A 26,420-nucleotide genomic window follows, 5' to 3' on the forward strand; every position below is an offset into this window, starting at 1 on the left:
AGTCATTGCAATAAAATCAGATACATTGGGCCTCATGCTATTTACCCTTCCCCCAGTCCCTGTCTCTCAAGACCTTCCTTTTCTTCTCGTTTAGGCAGTCTGGTTATATATACCCTCTCTAAATTAAAATCTCACCCATGCCCTTTCTAATGTCACCTGCAGCATTCGTCTCTTCTGAAAAGGGCCCAGCCTTTTTTTCTACAAAATTTAGTGTTTCCAGATGTCATAGAAGTCTTCCAAGGGAAAGTTTTGCAGTTGTATCAATTCCAGAAAGCCTGATGTAAAAAAAAAGCAATTCTAATAACAGGGCAGTAGAGAAGTGAGTTACAGCTGGTCCTGACTCTGCTCCAGCAAGGCATCACTTGGCAGCTTTTTACATAAAGGTGAAAGTAAAATCAAGAAATTGTTTCTTGCCTGACCTGTCCCTCATGTTACCATCTAAACCCCTCTTTTCTTCTGCCATAATAAATTCAGTAGCACTGAAATATTAAAATAAAATCATCCATTTGTGTGAATAATTGTGAAGATTGTAATCTTCAATTATTCAAAGTTATTCATTCAATTTAATATTAAATTCTAACCATTTGGACAAGGAGGATAGCACAGGCACAGTATTTTCCATTTTGTTGTTTCTCTTTCACTTCCAAAAGCAACTGAATATATACAAGTATTCGAATAGTAGTAAAAGTGATTACATGATTAAAAATGTAAGGGTCTGTTTTACGCTAAGACTTCTGCTAGAAAGAAGTGGTTTTCATGAATATTAAAATATGCACTAGTTAGAATAACAAAAGTAATAACAAAATTAACACCAATAATAATAATAACAGCAATCAACTAGTTTCCTGTGGCAAATGCTTTTTTGAAATTAAAGAATTTTTTTTAAACCACTCCAAAAGACTGTTCTTTGGAAAATATTTAATTATGAAATTCTAGAGAAAATCTTAGTTTGGAGGGGTTGGTGATTTCTATATAAGAAAGGAGAACTAAATATTATGTATGAATGGTACTTTGATTTTTATTTTCCCCCTAAATATGCAAAAAGTAATTTTTTTAAAAACTTTTGAGATTGCTCAGTGGAGTTCTGTAATTTCTTTCCCCCTCATTCATTTATCTTTCTTTTCTTTGTCTTTCTTTCTTTCCTTCTTCCCTTCTCTTTCTTTTCTTCTCTCTCATTTTCTCTCTTTCTATTTCTCTATTTCTTATTTCTTCAGTATGTTATGTTTATTCCATTTTCACCTTAAATAAAGGTGAAAGTAAGACAGAAAAATCACAAACATTTGTTTACTATAAAAAAAGGATTATTTTAGGGAAAAATTATTTTTTTCATTCTGAAATATTAAGACAATGCAACTACATAATTCAGTGAGTTCATGTCATAACTGTAACAGTTACTGTAACAGCAACTCCTAATTCAATTCATTGACGATAGCTTTGCAGTGCTACCTCACAACCTGTATTTTAGTTTCAAACCCTGAGAAAACATGCATTATTTAAATGTATAATACATTTACTCTCTTCACTGCACTGTAAAGTTCATATGACTTATTGCTGAGTGTGTTTCTTTAAAGACATGTTTGGTATTGTTACAGTAACCTCATTTTTTATTGAATACCGGAGTGAATAACTGTGTAAAACCTGCATGATTTGTTGGCATTAAAGCTAAGGCTGCCTCCAGGCACTGTTAACTTATGCATCATCCTTTACTTAATTTCTCTGTTTTGTTTTAATTTGTAAACTGTCTCTGAGCTAGAATGCACATTTTTCATGTAGGTTTGCTTTACTGGTAGTAAGAACCTATCTTACTCTCCTGAGTATATGGCTTGCTTTATAATAGGTGCAGAAGAACAGAGTTTATTGAATTGCAGTAATTCAAGAATGCCATTTAAATGAGGTTTTTAATTTTGTGTATCTATCTCATGCCTAAAATGACATTTGTGCTGACTTGCCAGATATAAAATGATCAGTCTGATGGTCAGCTTTCTTAATTGTGTCCTTTTATTTCCTTTCAAGACTTTGCCATCTTAACGGCTTTGTACAGAATCAGACCATCATTTAAGTCCCTGGACTCTCCTTAAAACTAAACTACCTGATTTCATTGGTAGTTTTTCAGCTCAACCAATCTATCAGATGTCTTCTGTTTTTTTCAGCCTGATTAGAGATGTTGTCCAAGATTTTAAGTTTGCCCTCCAAGTGAGTCACAGCATGAGGATCCTAAAAGCTAGCCTGGATTTGTCCCAGATGAAGGTTTAGACTGCATTAGGGGATAATCATATCTGTCTTCTCTACAAGGACTTAAATTTTCTTGCTGAGGGAGACAGTTGATTTAAGTCAAGCCTGAGTGCAGCAGGTCCACAAGAGCAATGTGGATCACTGGGAGGTTTGGACATCAGTGGAAATTTCACACTGAGCTCCCATGGTTGTTATCCTTAAATGAGTTCTAGTGCTGCTAGAAACTGCATCACTGGTACAAGGCTGTTACTGCAAGCATAGTCTTAGCAAGCTGAATTACCTTTCACTCTCATTTATGCCCACTAAATGGTGATTGATGGCAACACAGCTGTTAAATTCTTAGAAGTGGTCTGATCTCCACAAAAGGATGGGTTTCACCTGAAAAAAAAAAAAAAAACACCAAAAAACCCACCAGACTCTGAGTATCTCATTAATGTCGGATTTGATTCTTGTTCAGTGAGAAAAGTTACATGTAGTCATTTGGTACCTGATAAGAGAGGTACCTTATATTCTTCGATACGAGAGAAATATACATATTTCTGGTAGAAGTTAGTGATGTCTTTTCTGACGCCTGTGTTACTGACTGAGCATTTGAATGCCAGAGTTGCAAAGTATCTTCTTCTATCAGAAATTTCCTAAGGTGTTTGATTCAAAATCATCACATTTGTTTATAACTAGGGACAGAAGGGCAGTGAGGTTGGAGTGAAAGAACCAGGTTTTTGTTATTAGAAGTCTAATAGCATCTCATTAGACTTAAAAGGTGATATTGAAGTCTCTTCCTAAAAGAAGTTACTTCTCATTTGTAGATATAAAATAATCAGTTTGTTGGTCACCATATTTTAATCCTGTGCTTTTATTTCCTTTCAATATTTTATTGTGTTAAAGATCTTGTGCAGAACCATCTAATTCCATGAACATCACTGAAAATTAAGCTGGCTGTCTAGTTTTTTATGAAGTTTTGTCAAAACTGTAGTATAGTAGCAAAAGTAATGTACTGGCTGAGGCTATAATTTTGGACTGCAGATCAGAACATTAAAATTCAGGCTTACACAAACACATCAATGAGACACTTTTTAATCTTCATTGATTGCGTATTAGGCTGTCCAGCTAGTTTAAGAAGGATGGTTTCAAAATTGAGGGAAATTATAAATGAAATTGACTGAGAGAGATTTTGAAAATAAGAGGAGTAAAACTTTGGAATTTTTTATTAAAGTGAATAAAAAACCTCAAAAGTTCATAATAAAAAAGGGGGAAATTTCCCCACATCTAAGTAACTATACAAACAGTTAGAAAAAAAATATTTAGCAGGCAACTAAGAGTAATCAATATAAATTGGTCTGTCTGAAGAATAAATTTTGAGAAAAAAAGCTGAAATTTTTGGGAAGAATTTGTAGGGATGAGGGGAAATAAAATAAGGTGCCTTTAAACAAAACCCAGTGCCATGTGCCAACAACTAAATGGAGATAATAAAAATATTAACGATGAGTCTGTGTGTTTGGAAACAAAAAGAATAAAATACTTGTATCATGTACATATGATGAAGTGTTTTACTCTCCATGGATAACTTCAGGAGGTGTTAAGCAACAATTTCTAGAATCAAATATTTTTTTATTAGAAGGTCTAGATGTCTTGCACCCAGAAGTTTTGTAAGAGCTGGCTAAGATCTGTTGCTTTGTAATATTCCTGTTTTCTAAACAAAATTTACTGTATCAGAAAAATCTGGAAGATTTTTTGCTAATGTTCATGAGTTAATTGTAATGAGTCATGTAACTGTAGAGTACTCAATGACATAAATCTAAGATATGATAGTAAATCTGATATGAGTTTAAGTTAATAAAGAGTTAAATAATAGGAAGAACATAAGAAAACATATAACATAATATAACATACTATAACATAAGAAAACATATCTTAGCAAATATTTCATTTTCTGATAAAGATGCGAGTTTGCTTGCTAAAAGTAACTCCATAACCATAATAGATTTTGTATGTACTGCCTAAGATTCTGATTAATTACTGCTATATAACATCAATAAAGCATGTGTTAACATTGATTTAAACATGGAGGACTGACATATCTCAGGAAATCATTCTTAATGAGGAATTCTTGTTGGAAATAATATTTCTAGTAAGATACCACAGCAATTGGCAGTGTGTCTGGCTTTTCATAATTTTTTCTTGATATGGCAGTAAATATATAAATCACTGCTGAGGGAAGTGAGGGATCCTTGCATGGATCTCATGGGCTTTAAATCAGGCCTCTGCACTCACAGCTCTGAACAGCCACATTCTCTCTTTCTATCCGTGTGGCCCTGCTCATCTGCTCTTTCATCTGGATTTTTCATTACCATTAAAGGTGTTTTTTCTGTCAATCATCTTGACCATTTGAAAGCCTAATCATTATTTGTTCTATATGCTAGCCAGATCCCAGCCTTTAAATGTTCTTAAATTTTATTAGATCTTCACAGAGTTGTACACCAATATTTCACTATATGCTCCATAAGCACAAATAACAATTTTTTATCTTTAGATACCTTTATCAGAGCCCTAAGACTTCTGTGTATACAACTTCATATTTATTTACAAATCTGTACTTAGACGCACTGATTTTGGATCTTAAGAACTTGTAAATAACATGCTTTTAGCTTTTGACACTCTACCATTAAGATCTAAATTTAGTATCCATACTTTAACGTCACTTGTTCTTTAACTCCAGTTCAATCTCTAAATACATATTAGCATGCCTCTTCCACCTAAACTGTTAAGCTTACATTTTTCATAATAGTTTTAAACAAAAAATAATTAATTGCCTATTTCATCTGGTACTTCTTCCTTCTAAATCCACATTCCGCTTCTTGAACTGCAAGTAAAGATCAGTGACTAACATTGTGGCATTATAATCTTTAAATAAGGATTATCTTATCACTGAAAAATATGAACTTCGGGTTATATTTTCTTGTTGATGTATCATGCATGTAATTTCCATTAAGAGGGGTTATGCGAGCACATCCACAGGAGAATTGATCTGGTTTTGTTATTCAAGTCCATCTTCAGTCATTCTCCTGTGTTTATTCCTCCAGTGTTCTCCATCTTGCCTTGGTCTACAAATTAACTCTTTCTAGGTATAGCTCATATAGATATTTGCTGCTGTAGCAGGCATGCATAACAGTTAAATGACTTTTATTTTGCTTGGGATCTCAGGAGTGAATTAATTAGGCACTCACTAAAGCTTCAAGAAATGGCTGGTATATTTCCATTACTTGGACAAATAATGCAAAGGAGTGGTTTCTACTATGCTCTGCAGTAACAGTTCAATATTTGGTTTATCTTCCATTTGGAAAGTTCCCTCTTCCTTTAGATGCTACTCATTTCCATGCTGTTGAGCCAGGGGAGATTTGCTAGAAACTCAGGCTAAGCATGACTCTAATCTCTTTGCAACTTGCAAGGTTCTGCCTCCTATGGGACATTTGCAGCCTTCAGTAGAATTAGGACAACATTTTCCTTTTCAGAGCAAAGATGAGAAGCTGAATTTCTCATCATTCCTATGCAGGTCTGGACTGTACCAATTCAAATTCCAAATTGAAATAGTTTTACAATATATCCGTACACTGTAAAATAAAATAGCATTCAATTACAGATGGATTTATGGTGGGACAGAGCAGAGGAACCTTCCTTTCATCACTTCCACTGTTTAGTGTGAAATGTGCTCCAGTTCAACATGAGAGAGAAACACCACACAACCATCCCCACCCGTCCCTTGCTCAGTGCCTCAGAGTAGCAATATGGATGCAGAAGTAACCTTTATTTAAGTCACAGTAATAATTCTGAGACATTTGCTTAAAATCTGAAAGTGCCTAATCAGTTCTGACTTTCTGATTTACTGAAATATTAAACCTCATGAAAGAGTAGCACATAAGGCATATTGCCAATAGATTTGCAGTACTTCCAGCTAACAAGCAGCAGGCAAGAAGATGTGTATTCCTTGCATTGCTCTTGTTTTCCTCTATATTTTCTTATTTCAGCAATCTAAATCTTGTAGGTATAATCTTTGGGGAAATTTGTGGCAACATAATCAATATTATAATTAATAGAAGAAGACTTTACAAACAAGTAAAAAATTCTAACTGGTGATAAGAACTTTAAAGCCAATGGAAGTTGCTGATTTTGTTATAATTTTGGAACAACAAATGGCTTGACAGTAAGTCTATGCAGTTAACCATCGCTTTAATTAAAGTTTCCAAAAGGGGGGACGTTCTGACTGCTGGACAGGCTCAGGAAACAAGGAACACATTGCTAGGCCTACAAGGGCAAGCTGATTTCCATGCCTCTTTAAAAAAGCCCTGTTAAACTAATTTCAAGGCAAGACTGTAAACCCAGAGCATTAGCTAGAAAGAATGCTTTGTAAAGAGCTACTGTAAAAGCATGAAACTTAAATTTATTTATTCAATCAGAAAAGCCATATAAAAATCTAACAAGACTGATACTCAGTTTCTCCAGTCAAACACGTTGTTTTCCATGACTTCTTGTGTTGGTAACTAGTTAGGGCCTCGTCCTCTTTCTGTGAAGTCAGTAACTACATTTCTGTCCTGAAAGCAGTACTGCGTCACAAGGAATTGTAGCTTGTGTCCTCAGTACTTTTTTGTGATAGAGGAAATACGAACTTTACTGTTTGCTAACAGCAGAAGGCAACTAGTCCAACAGCTAGCTAGCCATCTTATCTGCAGGCCAGATTTAAACCTCTTCAAAAAGTACAAAAAATAATGAAAAAGACAGTTTTACATGTCATCTTCCAGTAGATGATATATGCCTTAGTTTTTTGGTCTTTTAGGTGACTCAAATCAACTCCAATCAAATGTACACAGAAATTGTGTGTGTGTACACAAATACATATTTGAACTTGGATCTTCCATGTGGATGAGGAGTGAATAAAGTGTACTTCTGAGTTTATTTTTTCTGTTTCTTTTATTAGAAAGAAGCTCAATAACACTGAAACTGGAAAAGCTTTGTGATAGAGGCAAGCATTTCTCAATGAGTTCTCCATATGTCACTTTCATCTCTCCAGATGCCTTCATCTGTTTGTACTGTCCTCTATATGGGGATACCTAGCTGAATTTTAATGGCCCCTAAATTTGCAATATCTTAGAGGGCAGACTAGATGAACTAATAGACTTTTTTTGCTCATAAATGGCAGCAAAATATTCTAAACTTCCTCTTTTTCTGCTGTGTTAAACTGTATCATGTCTTAGAATAACACAACACAGCATGAGGGATTACACTTTGACTGGATATCATTCAGTCTCTATTGAGCTGATATACCATCTCCCTCCCTTTCAGCTCCAGTATCCCTGCCCAGACACACATCACATTTTGTCTGTCCTCTGCCAGAGCCTCTGTCAAGGGAATCTTTTTCATCTCTGTTCTCTCTGCTACCTTTTTCCTTCTCCCACTCACTGCCACTCTCTTGGTTTCTCTTAAGTTATAGTCAGCCATCAGTTTTAATTCAAGCCAGACTTTGTTTATGTTCTTCTTTTCTTTTTGTCTTTTAATATGTCATTGTGTGGTTCGCTTCCTGCCGTGACGCCCCTTGTCTTTCGGCGGCTGCTGCTTCCTGCTGGCTCGGCTGCTCTGGCTCCCTCCATGTTACGCCTCCCCTCAGATCCCCCCAAGCTGCTCTCTGCCATTTCCACTCCACTGAAATAGCCCTTAGCAAGGTCAGCTATGACCCCTTCTCTCCCTAGACCTCCTTTCTACTCTCATCCATCTCAGTCTATTGGCTACATTCAGCAAAACCTATCATTTTCCCTGCCTTAGTCCTGCATGGCACTTCGGTTTCCTAGTTCGTCTCTAAATGCCCTTCAACTGTATTTTACAATTGCCTTCTCCTCCCCTCCCTTGCACTTAACACTGAAGCCCCATGAGGTTCCGCTTACATGCATTTTATTCATTTTATTTCTCTTTCCTTTCTATATATTATTCCTGACCTTGGATGATGTCATTCAAAAAAATCAGTCTCTCTATCCTCATCTTCCTTATACTTGAGTTCATGTCAATATATGCATGCATATACGTGTTTATGTAACAGCTATAACAGCATTGTTCCGCTTCCATGTTGAAAAGTGAGATCTCCTTCTCTTTCCCTGCATTCATTCTTCACTCTCCTTTACATTCCCCATTTGCAGATGGGGCTTCAAAAATTCAGAATTGATTTCTAGGCCTCGTTATCCCCCTCTAGTTTTCCAGTAAGACTCATGGGTGAGATCTCTCTCTTCTCTTCTGATGTTCCCTACCAAAAACATCTGGGTATCCCAGTGTGGTAACCTCTTACTTGAATTGCCATTATGTTCTTTCACCTTGCACCCTCTTCTGGGATGCTGCTGTAAAATTTCTGTGGTTGCCCATTTCCATTTTGTCCTTTCCCTCCACTTTCTCCTACTTTTCATTTCATATTCCCTTTAGGCTTGTTGAGTACCATGCCACTGTTCTTGCTGATTCCAGTTCACCATCTCTTAAGGTATATATAAAGTAACAAAACTGATTGTATATTTTGTTCTCCATATGCCCTTTTTTGTGAATCTTGACCTCTCTGAAATGGTTAGTATGCCTGCACATCCATATCCTTCTAATGCGCTTCTGGTATACATCAGTGCTCTCAAGAAAGACTCTGTGAGACATCAGGAGTGATGTAAGCCTTTACAACTTATTTCTCTTTGGCAGCAGTGATCTCTGCACAATAGTGGCCAAATCAATTCATGTCTAGTATTCATACACATTTGATTTCCCTAGGACAGCACATTTTTTTCCTCTTCCTTGTATGAAACCAAGCATATTACCAGACCTTGGCAAATAAAAATAAGACAATAAAATACAAAATGGAATACAAAAATAAATAAAGCTGAGTATGCAAATCAGTAAAATTCCCTTTCCTAGTCATGTACAGAGGTATGCGACTCCTTCCTATTATTTTTTTCAGATTCCTCAGGTTTATTATCAAACACAGCACGGTGGTAGCCATGGGAACACTGTTAAAGTTGTATCTAGTTCGCCAGGCAAGGATAGGACTTTGCAATCCCACAGGATGCTGTTCAAAGTATTTTATAGATTTTTTGTCCATATTTCAGTGTTGCCAACGTATGTACTGTAGCATAATTGACAGGGGTTATTTTGCGATACCTTACAGTTTTTCACTAAACTTTTTGCATAATCATGTTAATACAGGTTTTAAAGAAAAGCTGTAATACAACCAGAATACAACATACTTTACGAGTTTTATTCCCTTGGCAATTAGTTCCATTTCATTTTTTTATTTACATTCCCTTTCCCCAATGATCTCTTAAAAGTGTGAAATGCCTTACAACTGTACAATACGTATGAAGCCAATGGTGAGACTGAGATAACATGTTTTTTGTTTTCACAGCTGAAATCTGCAGTCCAGAACAAGACATGATTCACTTTTCCCTCCAAGATTAGTGTATGCCATTGCGTGAACTAGCAAGCTCGACTTGCCCAGGTAATCCCTGCACATTTAGATTACTTCAATGCCAAGGATGCTGAGAAGGGGGAAGGTGTGTGTGGGAAAGCAGGGAGAGGAGGAAATACATGCAGATGAACCAGGTTCCACCCTGCTCAATCCAGGCTCAGAGCGGTTGTGCAGCAGATGTTATCCAAAATGCCAGCGTTGTGGGATGTGAGAAGCCAAGATCTCCTCCCATTCATCACATTCTGGTTGCATACATATTGCCTGGAGATAGGATTCCCTCACCAGTTTTGGTCCCGATGTAAGAATGTAGTATCTTTCAGGGCAATTTGGTTTTGAGTCTTTCACAGGTGTGTTTATGCCACGGATTCAGGGAGGACAAAAGCTTTTGCTAAAAAAAATGAGGAAGTCCCTTTCCATTCTTACCATCAGCTATTGAAATGGGAACACAAACAAAGTGGTCCCTATCTCATTTTCCAGGGATATTGTTGGTGAAAAAATCAGCTCTCAGTACGTGGTTTTATTTCTGATCTCCTGACTCATGCAAAACTAATGATTTTCATTTCAGCCTGTGGTAAATTAGGTCACTATTTCCAGAATACATAATAGCAATTAGAAACTGCTTTGTAGTTTGTAGATTATTGTACCAGATGTTGTTGCCTGACAATGTTACAAAAATCAGGTGTTTAACTGTCAGCATTGCTGCAACACTGGAAATGTTCTTTGATGCTTTTTCTAGCTTTGAGAGACAAAACCATAAAAACACTGGAAAGAAAATGCGTGTGTGCCAATCCATAGCAATACCAACAAGAAGCGGTAATACTGAATTTGGAAAAACTTTGTGACTTCTTTTTGTCTTCAGGGAAGGGACTTTTTCCTTAAAGTAGCAGAAACTTCCCTGAAACTCATTCTGACTCCATCTGTTTTCCTATGACAGTCCCAGCTCTTAGAAAACACACAGGTACTGTTTTATAGCTCAGGAAGGAATGTGCCAGGCCAAGTTTTCATTACTTGATCTTACAGCGCTCCAGTAAAGCCTATCATCCAGAGCTGCCAAGAATGGCTCCGAGTTTGGGTGTTTTGTAGCACTGGAGGGAAAAGAAAGAATGAGAAACCAGAGGATCCAGTCTGATGTCAGTAGGATGTAGGAAAATAAAAGAGAAAAAAATTAAAAAGTGCTGTGGAGGAAATAATTTTGATGAAAATAATTAGAAGGAAAGTTATACCTGTGGCAAGCAGAGGGGAATATTGGAACATGAGTGGTTTCAGGCTGAGTAACATTCACAGCAGAAGGCTTCAGCAGAAAGGGTTGGAAACATCCATTTACTATTGAAGGGCACATACATACAGGTGCACCTCTGAATGTTCTGTAGTAGGAGAGATGGCTACCAAAAAATCAATACTCCTATAAACAAAATAGCAGTAGCTTATCAAGGAAGCTCAGTTATTATGATCTAAGTGACTTTGGAAGGAGCCTGGCCAGGTGTGAAGAATCACAGAATTGGAGGGGTGGGAAGTCCAACTCCACTGCTCTGAGCTAGGGCAACTAGGAGCATGTGACTCAGGACTGTGTCCATTTGGGATTTGAATATCTCCAAGAATAGAGACTCCACAACCTCTCTGGGCAATCTGCTTCTGTGTAATGACTAACCTCACAATAAAAAAGATTTTCCATATGTTTAAATGAATTTCTTGTATTTCAGGTTGTGCCCGTCGCTTTTTGCCCTTTGTTTGGGCACCAACAGAGAAGAGTCTGGGGGAGTTCTTCACTTCCTACATCAGGTATTTATATACATTGGTAATAACCACCTGGAGCCTTCTCTTCTCCAGGCTGAACAGTCCCAGCTCTCTCAGCCTCTCCTCATATGAGAGATGCTGCAGTCATCTTCATGCCCCTTTGCTGGACTCTTTCCAGTATGTCCATCTCTCTCTTGTACTGGGGAGTCCAGCATTGGACCCAGCACTCCAGATATGTCTTACCAGTGCTGACTAGAGGAGTAGCATCACCTCCATCAACCTGCTGTCAGTGTCATACTATAGTTAATACTATAGTGTCATTACTATAGTTCTGTTTTAGTTTGATGGTAATTTAAAAGCTAAGAAGTTCTTTCTCCTTCTTTGCAATGACACAGACAACTTCAGAGCACTCAGTTAGTGAAAGCTTTTTTTTCTGAAATTTCTAATGCATATTCTTTTGACACTGTAAAACATTTATTCTAGAGAGGTGGTCAGCACTTAGAACTATTTCAGCTGGTATTGTCTAATTAATAAGAATAAATGCAGGTAAGGATTATTGACACCAATAATCAAGCACTGCCTGTAATGAGATGAGGAACATTTTGAACCTATTGGCCAATGCCCTGTGATGTCTATAGTATTGATCAAACATCCATTTTCTGAGCATCTGATAAGCAAGAGCACTTCCCATGATCAAGATAACTAAAAATACAGCCTGTGATCTTCATATTAGAGAGGATTAAGGGTGAGCTGCCCTGCAAAGGACAGGGAGCCAAGAGCCATGGCAACTGCAAGGGAAGCAAGGCAGTGCCCTCCCCAAAATGTGGTCCAGTCCCACCTTGCCTAAAGATGGAGAACAGAGTGGGGCTGGCATAGCCCAGGGATAGCCAGACACACTGGCAGTGACACAGCAGGTCTGAGTTCCAGCCAGCCAGGCAAGATAGGCCAGGCACAAGGCTGGGCCCAGCATGCCTGCAAGGAGCTCAGGCAAGGACCACGTGTGGCGTAAACGCAGCTCCTGACTTGTGAGCAGAGAGTGCACAGATGGAGAGCGAGAGTGGTGTTTCTCCCAGCTCCTTCTCAAAACAGAGCTGCTTTCATGGCAGTCAGCTCCAAGGTGGCACATCTGCACCAGATCAGAGCAGCTCCTGTACACAGGCAGCCCAAGCCCTGGGGGGCAGAAGCTGCAGAAGGGGAGTATGCATAAAGGCATTACAGGACAATTGCAACCTGCTGATGCACTCAGGGCCGTGACGGTTTATGCATATTATTTACTAAACCAACAAATATTTATTTGATGACATTCTGTTCTATTCTCAAATACAGCACTTTGGATTAAATTTCACCCCCGTGTCTGTAGTTCATGACGGAAGCAAAGAGGTGGTATGAATTTTCCATTTAAACTTACTCAGTCGAGTTAGCTTCTGTGAGCTGATCCTTACTCACACAAAGCTCTTGTTAACACCACTGGAAGTTCTCTTTGGGAGCCTACAACAGCAGTAGATGCTACATGCTGAAGTGTTTCACTCATGCTAGTGAATCTCATTTAGTAAAACACTTACATCCCCTGTATTGATTCAAGTTATCCATCTACCTGCTGCATTTCTTTGTTTCTAATGGAAGTCTGATTTAGAGTTGATTTCTTCTCTGTAACAGCATGTACAGTGTATTACGGATTTAACTGTGATATTTATCCCTTGCAGCAGAGCTGGCATTAGATTCTCATGCAACTAGATCCTTCCATTCTGCAACAGAAGACATTGAAGTTCAAGAGAGTTTTTAAGCTCACTTTTCCACCATTTTCAAAGACTGTCAAGTGTAAGTCTTATTCATTCTTTGTGACTCAGGAAGGTTATAAACCATTTTAATTACAATTGTACATTGCCGATACATGGAAATACAAAAAGTTTAGGTTTGTCTATTATTTTAAGTTTGGTATATACCGGAAATATGTTTTTCTCTTTTAATTTACTCTTAAAGCAGGATAATGATCTGGTGTAGATGTGGAGTTCTTTTGTACAAAACTGTGTTTTTAAGGCTTGGTGGATGTTTTAGAAAAGATAGATTTTAATTAGTGGTGAACATTCAGCTTGCATTTTTGTATTTGAATTAGAAATACTCTTTCTTTGTTGTTCCTGGTAGATAGTATGGCAACCACAAGATACTATTCCTCATGATGAACTGGTCATTTACCTTTATGTGATTTGTGTCTCAGTAAACATCATTAGAGATTACTAGAGAAACAGTTAACATATTTACATAATCAAAAAGGAAGATACTATTTTGAGAAGATGTCTGGCAAAGCCCAACAGCTGCAATACTTAAAAGCAGTGACAACTGATTTAAAATGTTATTTTGAGGAAGAACCTCCTTTTGACCAGCAAGGAGTTAACATTGCAGAAAGAAAGACAATAAGCTGACAACAAGCACAAAGAAGAACTCTTTCTAATGTACCTCTTTATTTATCTTTTCTGACTCTTGCTCTTTCAGGTTAATTGTAAATTTTACTGAATATTCATTTATGAAACATTGTTTTAAAATTCATAAAAATTGTCATTATAGCAAGAACTACATCTGCTGACAATAAGATGTACACCACCTACAATTTCTATGTTTCTTTTCTTACAGGAATCCATTCTGAAGTACAATGCTAAACATACTAAAAATAATGACAGAAAATAAGGTAAAACATAATTGTTCCTTGTTTTTATCTCTTTTGCTACCATTTTAGATGAAATTTGATCTTATTAAATGCATGTGGTGCATAAATTAATGAAGTTGAGTAGGAGACAAAGCTTTTTGAAGGAATAGGGAAACTTTTTTGCCATAAATACTAGTGAATGTAAGAAAACATTATATTAATTTGAAAATTTGAGATATGTTACAACAGGACTGAACCAAAATATTTGCTTTTTCATCTGTTTCATGTACATTGCCTCAGAAAGTCAAAATACTGAAGGTACAGTTCATTTCAAGATCAAGATATCTGAACAAGGGTATCTGAATACAGGTTTATTCATGGAGTTGGTTCACTAAGCTCCCACTGCAGTCAGTGGAGATCTAGGACTCCGAACATAGGTGCCACCTAAAGGTCACTGTGTGGTGACACCTGAGACACTCTCACGTGTCCCTGACACCACGCAGGGGTGGCAGATCTGTGGGAGACATATGGTTTTGTTGGAGGCCAGATGGGCATATCCTAGCACCGCTCAGATGGCACCCAGTAGCTGAGTGTGGGTGACTGAACTCAGCTCCTGTTGCCACAGCCTGTAGTGGGAGTTTAGACATCTAACTCGCACATGGGCACCTCAATCTAGATATTTTAATCCAGAGCCACATCCCATCCAAAAAGCCAGAGAAAAGCTGCATGCATAAATTTCCACAACAGAAGCATGTGTGTATTTTCTGCCTGTTAAATGCTATGTGTCGTGACACATATAGACGTCACATTTGTGCACACTCCAGAAGTTAAACAGTGCAATATCAGATGAAACTAATTCTGTACCATATGATGGAAGATTGTTTCCAGTGTGGTATAACTGCATTTCCACAGTGTCAGATAAAATTGAAAATCTGTGACTACTGCAAAGCAGCCTAATTTATGCCTGATGTGCTCCGTGATGCATATTGCACAAATTCCATCATAATCATGCAAAGTAATTTTTCAAATCTGTTTGCATGTGTAAAATAATTCACATATGCCTATGATCATATCTCCCAGCGTTAGCGGTCTCTGCGATTTTATGCATGTCAACTCACCGAGCACCTTGTCTGCTCAAGGCCTAAAAGCCTGTATTTTCTACCCACATTGAACATATGCAAGACACTGTATTAAACTTTACCAGATATGAGAATACTTGTATAAGAAATTCTTGAAAATATTTATGGGAAAGAAAATGTGTGTGGTGTAAATGCATAATCTATCTTCATATCAAAGGTAGATGTGTGTAAATCATACTCAAAAAACATCACAGCCACAACAAATGGCACATTTTGCAAAGCTTTGTTGCATTCTGTGAAACCATCAGCATTTCTAAGAATTCAGCAGTGTGGGAATCCATATGCTGATTTCTCAACGTACTCTGTCTAAGGTTTGCAAAGTCCAGGACTGCTTAACCACACACATCCACCTCTAGAAGCTAAACAGGTGGCATGCAGCTAAAACCTACACAGTTAGAGGAATCTCCACTTACAGTCCAAAGTTTAGGAGGGGTTGATAGGTTCAGAAATCCTTCACACATCAGTACTGATTGTTGCTTTTCAGGTCTGCTAACATATATACATTTAGATTGGTTTGTGTTGTCACTAAGGTTTTGTATTTTAATATGCTTATATAGCAGAATAAATGCATGAAATATACATATTATATATAGTTCAGAGGTACATACGCACTTCTATAATTAATAGAGTAACCTAGTAACAGCATAGATCACCCTAATGGTTTTGTGGGGTACACAAGTTGTCTGACATCTCCATGGTCAGCTACAAATTCTGGTACCAAACTGTTGTAAAAGCTATGTATTCAGACTTCTCTGCCCAAGCAAAGACTGCACAGTTGCTACTTTTTTCTCAGTCCCACTGAATGGCGTGGCATGGTGGCAGATTTTTCTGTACTTTTCAACTGCATTAGAAAATTGTGTAAAGTTTTGCTCTTCTCTGAGCATCTCAATTGGCTGAAAATCCTGATTCACAGAAAGAAACACACCATCCTACACAAAGTAGAATGAAAATGACCTTGATTTTAAACTGTCTACATTTATATTTATCTAATTAAATAAATAATTTTCTGATATTTTACTGCCATGCACTCTTCCAGAACATTGAGTTCTCCTGGGACATGCAATAGTATCAGCTCTGACAGTCAAGCTGACATCCAGTTTTCGCCCTCTTGCACCTGATTTGAGACTTAATTTAATTCAGTTGACCTCTTCCTTTTTGATTTACCATATAATTTGGATAATGAGGAAAAAGGAAAGGCACAGATTGAGGTATTTGACTAGGTAAAAGAGCAGCAAATTATGTTTTACAATTTTTAATATGTTCTAGGTCAGCTCCCTTTTAATTGCCTTGGCAAAAGTAAGACTGACTTGTATTCTGTAGTTGTCTAGATAACATCTGACAGGAAACATTTTTGCCAGTAATTAGCAGTTCAGATGGCCTACCAGATGAGGAAATGCCTTTTTTTTATACCTCAAATAGGAAGACAGTGACTTTCTGCAGTTCAGTGTGTCAATAGCTTGCTGTCACTGATTTCTGTGATACATAGCAGTGATGGTAAATCTGCCAAGGTGAGCTTTGTAAAACCGCTCTCAGTGCTGTCCCAGGGGTGATGGTCAAACTCATCACCATGGAGACTGACACGAAAAAAAACCTGCCGTGTGACACAAAAGAATAAATCTGTGACCAAACCTAGGGTGCCCTGTCTTGAGTCACAATCTGAAGCATTATCATCAGGTTGCTGAGTTACTGTGCTGGCTTCGTGTGTCTGCTTTCCTCTGCTGAAAATGTCTTGACATCCAAGAAAGCGTGACTCAGTGGCACTAGCAGTCAAAGGACACGCTAAGTGGCCTTTGTGCACCAACTTGAGGATTTGTACCCTTACCAAACACAGAGTACATTGCTTTGTTTTCTTTCCAGGAATCCTACAGTGATTCATTCCTAATAAACAAAAGACAGATTTACTGGCCCTGTTTGTGAGACTAAAGATCATCTTCTCAATGTGGTTCCTATAGTTTCTTCATAAACACAAGATATCTTTCAAAACCTTGTTTTTCTTCCCTGCTTCAACTTCCTTCTTTCTATGGTAGGGAATTAAAGTCTAGTTTCACTCAGATCCAACTGAGCTAGCATTCAAAGGCCATTCATGTCCTATGGAGGATGCCCTTTTTAAAGAAAAAGTAATTCAGGACTTGAAGAATGAGAATAGAGATACTGCTGGCATCTAAAAGTTGCTTTCTGTGGTTCAAAAGCTGGGGGAAAACTGTCTTTACCAGTGCACAACGCCTGACACTGATGTGTGTTGTATTCACCTGAGAACAAATGCACACACAACTAAGTAAATAAGCAGTCCTAGTTCCTAGCTCTTCATTCTGCCTTCTTGCCCTGAACTTTAAGGCAGCCCATACAGACAAATAAAACCCAGTCCTAGTTACCAGCTCTCCATTTGCTTTTCTCAACCTGAATTTTTAGGCTGAGTTTGGGGAAGAGAGGGCGTTTGCAATTTTCTTGGAGTGCCTGAGGTGATCGTGGGCTGAGGGCATGCGGTGTGTATTATGTTCTTTGCTTTTCAAGACGATATTCCATCTTCACAGTTACATTCGAGGTGGATCTGAATCATATCGATTCAATTACAAGTCACCTTAAAAGCATTAGTACTGCACTGCCCACCTCGGCGAGTCTGAAATATTCCAGGTTGCCAACAAAAGTCCCAATTTCATTACTGAATACCTGCATGTGGCTGTAGCAATGTAATTTCTGTACCCAAGTTTTATCATTTGCACAGCTCCTGAAAACCATTACATTGTCAGAGTATTAATCCAGTTAATAAGCAAGGTAAGTGTTTTTTAAATTAGTGGGATTTGCCAAGACAGTTGATATTCCCTTATCCAATTATTTATTCTTAATAGCTCACGAGGATCCATTCTGATATGAACCATCTAATTTTCAAAAGTATTTTAGAAATGGAGGAAGCAACCTAATGTAGCAGAAGAGTTTAGTTCTGCTCGTGATAAAGAAATTCCAGATAGTTAATAGAAAAGAAAAGCACTTCTGTCTTCCCGTAGCGCACAAACCATAGTCTTTCATTTTATTTTATATGTGCTGGAATAAATAAATGCATTAAATAATGTGGACATGTTCCTGCTCTGTTCTATCATACATTAAATTGTTCCTGTGTTTCCTAGCCAGATTTAGTAACATGGAAAGCAAAACTTTTCTTTGAGGGAGTGGTAGTTTTTTTAACAGAATAATACATTTTCCCTCCAAAAATGCATTTTGTATTTGATAGAAATTATTTATAAACTCACATGGTTTACATCAGACACCTGTACCTGAAAAAAAAGCAGAGGAAATGAGTCAGAAACTAATACAACTTAAAAAATTATTAAATAATTTCACAGTTAAAATTAAATAGTTCCTTTATTTTAATTCGGTATGTAGATATAGTGTTCTTTTTCCATTTACAAAACAGCAAAAACTTTTCACTTTGCTCCATTCTGAAATAAAATTCCTCTCTCTACAGCTTTTCTATGCTATTAAGAATGGAGTTAGGCCTATTGTTCTCTTTTAATGAAAGTAAGAGAACTGAACTCATATTATATACATGAAATAAAAACTTATGCTCCAGAAAATAACAATGAATCTTCTTTTAGGAATAAGGAATACAGAGTTAGGGTAATTCTAAATTCTTGCAAAAGTCAGAAACTAGAGAAAAAGAATTCAATCTCATTCTCCTTGATAACTTACTGGACACTCAGTTTTTCTCTATCGATTTTGCATTTCCAGGCAAAATATATTTTTACTTTTACTGCATAAATAAATCCTTCTTGGAGAAAGAGTCTATCACCACTTGTATTTTTATAATTCGCTAACATTCTTGAATTTCAGTCTATGTGAACATTCTGCAAGACAACACTTATATTGTGAGGTTGGTCAAACACTGAAGCAGGCTGCCCGGAGATGTTCTGGAGCCTCCAGCCTCCACAAACATGTGGAGATGTTTGAAACCCAAACTGTCCTGGGCAGCCTTCTCCAACTGACCCGGCTCTGAGCAGACGGGTTAGACTAAACCATCTCAATATGGTCTGCCAGCCTCAGCCATTCTCTGATTCTAAGATACTCAAAGTTCCTCTTGCAGTGGACAATGCATGTCTAACGAATGTCTAGACTTTTGGCAGAAATAGCATCTGTGTGTCTGCATACAAATCTCTCCACCTGAAAAGCAATCCCAAACCAAAAAGATGGGTTTGTCTCATAATAGCTCAAGGTGTAAGTAGTACAACTCAAGACTGTCTCCCATAGCATGAGAAATCTGAACTGCTGTATTATTTCTAGAATATAATCTTGGAAATCTGAAAACACCAATGTCCTATTTATTGTCTCTGTAGTTCTGGGTCATGTTCTTAGTTAAGATTCTAAATTTCTTTGTGGTTCTAGCTTTGAATGTTTATTTAACACTCACACAGTATGAAAAGCTAGTGATTGTGTATAGAGAGCTGACTATTATCCCTAACTCTTGAGCTTATATCTATACCAGGAATTATAATTAGCATGGCTTACATCCAGATGTTCATACTCTCTCTCACCCTTCCCATGACAGCATAGCCTGGGAAAATTCCAGATCATGCCTTCTTTTTCTCTATCATGTATAGCAGCAAAAGGTGCAAGGAGCTTTGCCCTGTGGCCTGAGACAACGTGCTCGGTGTAGCAGAACACAGAGCACACCACAGCACTCGCACAGTGCCTGAAGGCAGCATGTGCTTTCTGTAGGCAGGTGGGGCTGCGTTTCTCACCACTCTCCTACTCTGATGGGCCAGGGTAATTAGGAGGCCATGACAAGGCAGTAAGAGGACCATGCACTATTCACTCCAACAGCTCTGTCTGTTTGGCAGATTTCTTTCTTTAATTAAAAGTTGTTGATGATTCATTAGAACGTCTTCCATCGTTCCTGAGAAGAAAAGTTCCCTGGACTGCTCCAGCATGACTCTTCTCTCAAGGTGGAGTGGTTCAGACCTCATATTGAAGCTACTAACTAAGAAGTAAAAAAGACATAGCCTAAAAAACCCAGAGGAAATGCTGCTCAGACAAAAGACAGTCTGTGATCAATGCAGGGTATTTGGAAGTAAAAATAGCTGTTGTCTTTTTGTTTTTCTTTTTCACGCATATTTGAAGAACAATATCCTTCAGCTAAATGTGACACCATGATTCAGTAAAGAGGAAATAAAATTAAAATGTCCCCAAACTTGAATATGCTACTGTATAGGTACTGTATACAGCTATATAGACAATAATTTACTGTTGGCTTCTGTGATATTCTAGCTGTAAAAGGATCTGTTTCAACCTACATAACAACATTAGAAGGTAATGCTAGCACAATGAATTCCTGTAAGCCATGTAATTCATCATCCTTTCAAATAAACCACCTGGCATTCATCCTAGAAGAGGACAATTTTCCTTAAAAAATAAACTCCTGTTTCACGATCTATGTTTACTTAGATAAACAGCTGCCTTGGGAAATGCAGAACACCACTGATTATTAGCTGAATGGTCTGATTCTTTCTGTTATCATCTCTGGCTGAATCTGCATGAGGAAATGAAACAGGGTCAGGGCATGGATCAAGAATGGGGCTGCGACTGTCCACAACTGTTTTTGCAGTCTCTGGCAAGGCTTTGGTCTGGGACAGCAAGCACTGCCAGGGCAATGCCTGAACACACCTGAAGAGAGAGCCTCAACTACGGGTGGTTCTCAAGCAGCAGTATGGACGAGGCTCATTTTTGGACAGGAGGCAAGTTTAATCCAATGAACATGATATGAGCTGTGCCATGTGCCATCAGGACCAGAGAATGGTCCCCTTGCTTGTTTTGGGTAGTAGTATAGATATAACCTGTGTGTAATGCATGTTGCTTTCCCTACAAGTTGTGACAGCACAAAATAAGTAGGATTTTCATGATTTGCTTTAATTCATTTATAGAATATTAATGAAAGATCATTCTTCATTCTGTTCTCAAGTGCTGATGGAAATCTTAAGTTCAGTGATGTATTCAATACCTTGTCAAGTACTAGGAGGAATATAGCAACAGTATATTTCCCAGATTAAAAAGTTTCTTTCATATGATCTGCTCTAGCACATCTTGTTAATGTACAGAATTAAGTGTTTCATTTTAACAGAAGGAGGAAAAATATACCTCAAAGAGACTTTTTTTGAAGTGACTGTCAAACAGTGATGCTGCAGTTCGTGCAAAAAGCTGCTGTTAACCTGGAAAAGGAAGTCCCATTGGGGCTACTTAATTGTGTAAGGAAGTCAGAAGGCTTTTGCTACAGTATCTCAAAGTGCAACTGAGTGTAAAGGAATGCGACTTACCCACACATCTCTTAGGAAAAACATACTGGGTCACAATAAAAATATGCAGTAAGAAATACTGAGTTGGATGTTTTTTTAAGAAGGCATCACTCCATGAGAATTTGACCCACTCACTTTGCCTACAAAAGTAACATTATTTCATCCTAATTTCTGAACAAAGAGAGGAAGGAAGTCAAATTATATATCCATAGTCAAAACATTACACAAATTGGGAGCATTAAATTTTAGCTATCCCTGGATCCAGACAGCATTAAAAAGCAGTTTCTTTAAGACATTTTTTGTGTTTTTGAATATGGATTAAAGTCATCATATACAATATGACATCTTCATGTCACAGAGATTGGTGGTTCCAATGTACAAATTCATCCATGTAAAGACTGGGCTTTTATACTAGGATTCTAGAGTATTCTGTTACAGTCATTTTCCATCATAGACATAAACACTGTGTATCACAGATTAAATGCTGGTCTTATAAATGTACTGTCAAAGTTTTCTTTTGTTTTTACATTTCAAGAAAATTAGAGGAAAGTATCATTTTTGGCTCACGACAAAATGTTGCTTTCTCAGAAGAAATGAGCATCCTTTCTAGTGCCTGATTTGAAAGTCCACTGAAGTCAGTAGAGAGACTCCCTTAGACTTCAATGAACTTTAGATCAAACCTTAGATGAATCACAGTAAGACAGCATTTAAATTCATTTTATAGGTATTTGCTAAGCAATGACCTTCTTCTGATTTTTTTCCCCAAGCATGTTATTCTCTGCTCAGACTGCCATTGACAGCAGTGGGAGTTCTGTACATAAATCTGGCAGGAGGCGAGCTCTCCCCCACTTTTTTTCATTTTGTTAATCAGACAAGGTTTCAACTCTTTTCTCTGTCTCAAATCACAAGTCCTATCCTATAGCTCAGTTCAGTACCTGTCTAGATTTATACCCTGAACTAATCCACACCTTCCTCTCCTCCCACTCCTGTCTTGGTGTCTAGACACCACTCATACTCATGACAAGACTGTACCTTTGCTAGCCCAGGCACATTGAAGACCAGCACAGCGTGCTCTAAAGAGACTGGAAATGATACTCTCATCAGTCTGTCTTGCCATCACTTTCCTTTTGGCAGCCTCACTCCCAGGCAAGCTTAGTCTGTCCCAGCCTCTTGTGGGATTAGCATCTCTTTGTAGGCTGGTTATCCTGCTTAAGACAGGATTGTCGAATTAGGTGGTCATTCAACTGTTTCTGGTTTGTGATGCTATTAACCACATTTTATTTATACTATTCATGCACACAGAGCTCTTCCTGGAATCCCTGGCTAAGACTGGAATTCCATCACACTAGATGGTGCAAAATATACGTTAAAAATATATATTCTTGTCCTAACAGCTGACAAGGGGTAATATAAAGGAGGTATCCCTGTCTCCATTCTGCAGAACAAGGAATTAAAGTATAAAGACATGAGGAGAGAGTATAAAGCAGTTGCTCCAGTGTTGGAAATCAGGTATAAGATCCGGGACCCCATCTGAAGGACTGAGAATACAGAGGAAGAGCTAGTATCTCTAAATACATGACAGACATGAAGCTATTCTGATAACAAACTGCCCTCTTCTTTGATAACACAAAAAGAAAGACCCCATAACAAGCAGAAATCTCAGTGTGGATTTGGTCCACATGCAACAACTCATCCACTCATGCCTAGAGATATTAAAAATATTGGTGGCAGCTGCATCTGAATCCAGATGTCCTGTGATCTAGGTCTGCAGGTTCTGTGAGATGGCATTCTTGCTTCTGCAGATTGCTGGGGCAGAAGTACACGCAGCTTTGGATGCGTACAGAATGGTACGTCTGGGACACTGGGGCGAGAGGGACCATTCCAAGAGGATGCATATTTCAATGTGAGCTGATAAAGCAAACAGAGAGGGGCTATGTCACAGAATAACTAGTTATGAGGAGAGAATATTTTTGTAAGCTAGTGACAGCATATAGTTAAGGCAGCAAATGAGTCAGCAGATGCCAAAGTAAATAAGATTCACATTTTACATTTGTGCTAACATGCTTCTGCAGCTTCTTCCTTACCTTCCCTTTCAGACCTACTCTCTCACCTCTCTCCATTCTCAAGATGACTATATCTTCATCAGATTTATTGATTCGGATTGTTCAAAGAAGCAAGCTTGTTTTCATAGCACTGAAAGCAGCACACATTACCATTAGAGAGTTTGGAGCTACTGAATAATTGAAAGTGTAGACTTCCAATTAGGTAAGCCTGAAAGTGAACTGAGTGTTATCTTCCAGTCTCTCTGTGTTTGAATTAAAAACTACAGATTCACAGAAAATACATGGGGTTTTTTCTGCCTTAAAATAACAGCTTTATTTCTGTTGCTCAGAAGATGGAGATCTTGGTCAACATCTGCATAAATTACAAGCTGTTATATGATCAACATTTTAAGAGCTTTTATTTTGCCTTCTTCAAAACAAAAGTTCACATTAAAATGTCAGAAAGACGCAAAGTAAACTTAGAGGCCATGACAAGTCTTATCACAATGGGCATAAATTTTCCATTGCTTTTTTGCTGTTGTTTCCAAACGCTTTTTGCTATTTTTTTTAATAGACTTTTCTAACCATATAATGATTTTATTACCATATTCTTCTGTTTCTGCCTTCCTTTAGCTTTTTTAATTTAACCTTAGGAGATCAAGAAGGTAAAAAAATGAGAGCATACACACATATACATATACGCACATACACACCTATGTTCATATACATACATTTATACAGATGTACATAGCAATATTTTCTTTATTTCTGAAACACTTCAGAAAAGGCAAAACTTTTTCTCTTCTGAAACCATTCTGCACGAGATACTCAGTTTTATTTTTTTCATAAAAACTGAAAAAAATCAACAATCTGATAATATATTATTGGATGTAAGCATAAACTTCTCACATTTAGTATTACTGGATGTGTATGTTTTCTATATATATTAAGTATCCCCAGTCTAACTTATGGCCCAAAAAATAGAAAATAAATGCAAGCAGTGTGAGGGCAGGGTTATCACAGCATGTCAAAAGCCTTTGAACTTCTTGTTCAAGAAAGTTATGGCATAGCTCATGATCCCTTGAGTAAGGTTTTCAGTGAAACATTTGTCCTTACCAGGAGATAGCTACTGAACAGGAGGGAAGACAATTCAGAAGGTCAGTGTATAAAAAGTATGGAACTATCAGTAGTTACTTAGAGGTTACATAGGATTTTTTTTACTATATTGAATAGTACCAGCTGGCTATCTAGACAGAAATGACCAGAACATATTTGGACTGGAACAACTCCTGATGCTCTTTGTAGTCCCTTGGTGGCCAAATCCATGAGAATGAAAATGTTCTGCTTGGAGACTGGTCCCTAAACTGTCTCTTGGGGAAATGGCATATTTTGCCTCCCATGGGCTGCAAGACCTATTGCAGTCCTGTGTGTCCTTCAAAAACTGATCCCAGGGGCATCAGTAAGGCAGTCAGAGCTTTCTGTATACAGAAAATGTTCAATTTATTTCCTTGCATAATAGACCACACTGTCAGGATTTCTGCAGATATCCCAGGCAAAGGGCGAGATTCCACCCCCCAGCGTTAATATGAGGGTCTTCATTCAGCTACTCTGTGTCAATTGATTCTGCACACAAAAGCCCTCTAATCAAGAGAGCACTATACTGGGCATTTTGCTCTTCCAGGCGCAGTCTGTTTGTGGCTTGACCAGATCCCAGAATCAAAAGCAGTTATGGTCATGCCATCTCATCTAAAAAAGTTGTCACAGTTAATCTGAAAGTCAAGTAGTAGAACAAGGCTGACAAGGTTCCTGGCAACAAATTGATTTCATGACCCTTGGGGAGAAACAGATTGAGACGTCAGCAGGATACAAGGGACCTCACGGGAAAAGCCATTGGAGTCTGTAGGAGGTGTCTGCCACTGACTTATCTCACAGCTCATCACTGTGTGTGACTGCCATAGTTAATGATAATGAAAGTGAACTCATTTGTGGAACGGTTATCTTGATCACAGCTTGGACAGAATGTAAAACTTCATGTGAGTGACAATACTTTGAAATACAAGGAAAAGTCACTTAAATTTACTTCAGTGAAGGCTTAGAATATCCCACCAGGCAAACCAGAGAAAGAAGAAGGGGGAAAAAAAAAAAAAGAAAGCTGATGGATGTGACTTAACTTTTAGCTCTGATTTTGCTTGAATAAAAGAAAACAACTTCTTTAATCTGATATATAATTAAAAGTACGTTGATTTCCACCCACAACTAAATTTCATTCCAAGCTCCAGCAGAAACACCACCTCAAAGTTAGCTGGGGACAAAGCAGGCAGCCTCATTGGGAGAGACTGAGGAAATAAAATGTCTGTCTCTTGCCCATGACTTTAGCTTTTTTCAAAACAGGATCCCTACTATTGTTTGGTGGCCTCCTCACAGCTTCATCATAAGCCTAACGCTGAGATGCTCTGCTCTCAGCGAACCTTGTAACACTTTCTCTCTGCCTTGCCAGGCCCCGAATGCCGCGTTTATGTCCCTTACAAGACAGATAATTTTTTCCTCCTATTTTTTCCCAGCTCGCTACCAAAATGTAATGAAAATATCTAGACTCATTTATGCCTACTTTTGTCACCCGCTGCTTGTGCCCCCACTCTCCCCACCGTGTAACACATTGCTCAGACATAATTGCAGCCACAGGCTCTGTGAGTAAAGCAATGAAGGTGAGCCCAGGGGATTCACAAGGCCATTCTCTGAATATGCTGCAAACCTAAAGCAAGTATCTCTGTTAAACACCACCTCCACTTTCTCTCTATAATAGCTAATTGCATTTTATGCCCTCTTAGTTTGGTGCAGAAGTTTGAACTAGATCCTCAGAGGTTTTTTCCAACTCTA

Source organism: Nipponia nippon, unplaced genomic scaffold (genome assembly GCF_047370975.1).
Source record: "Nipponia nippon isolate SJK-2023a ecotype South Korea unplaced genomic scaffold, ASM4737097v1 scaffold_3, whole genome shotgun sequence".
In the NCBI taxonomy this organism is placed as follows: Eukaryota; Metazoa; Chordata; class Aves; order Pelecaniformes; family Threskiornithidae; genus Nipponia; species Nipponia nippon.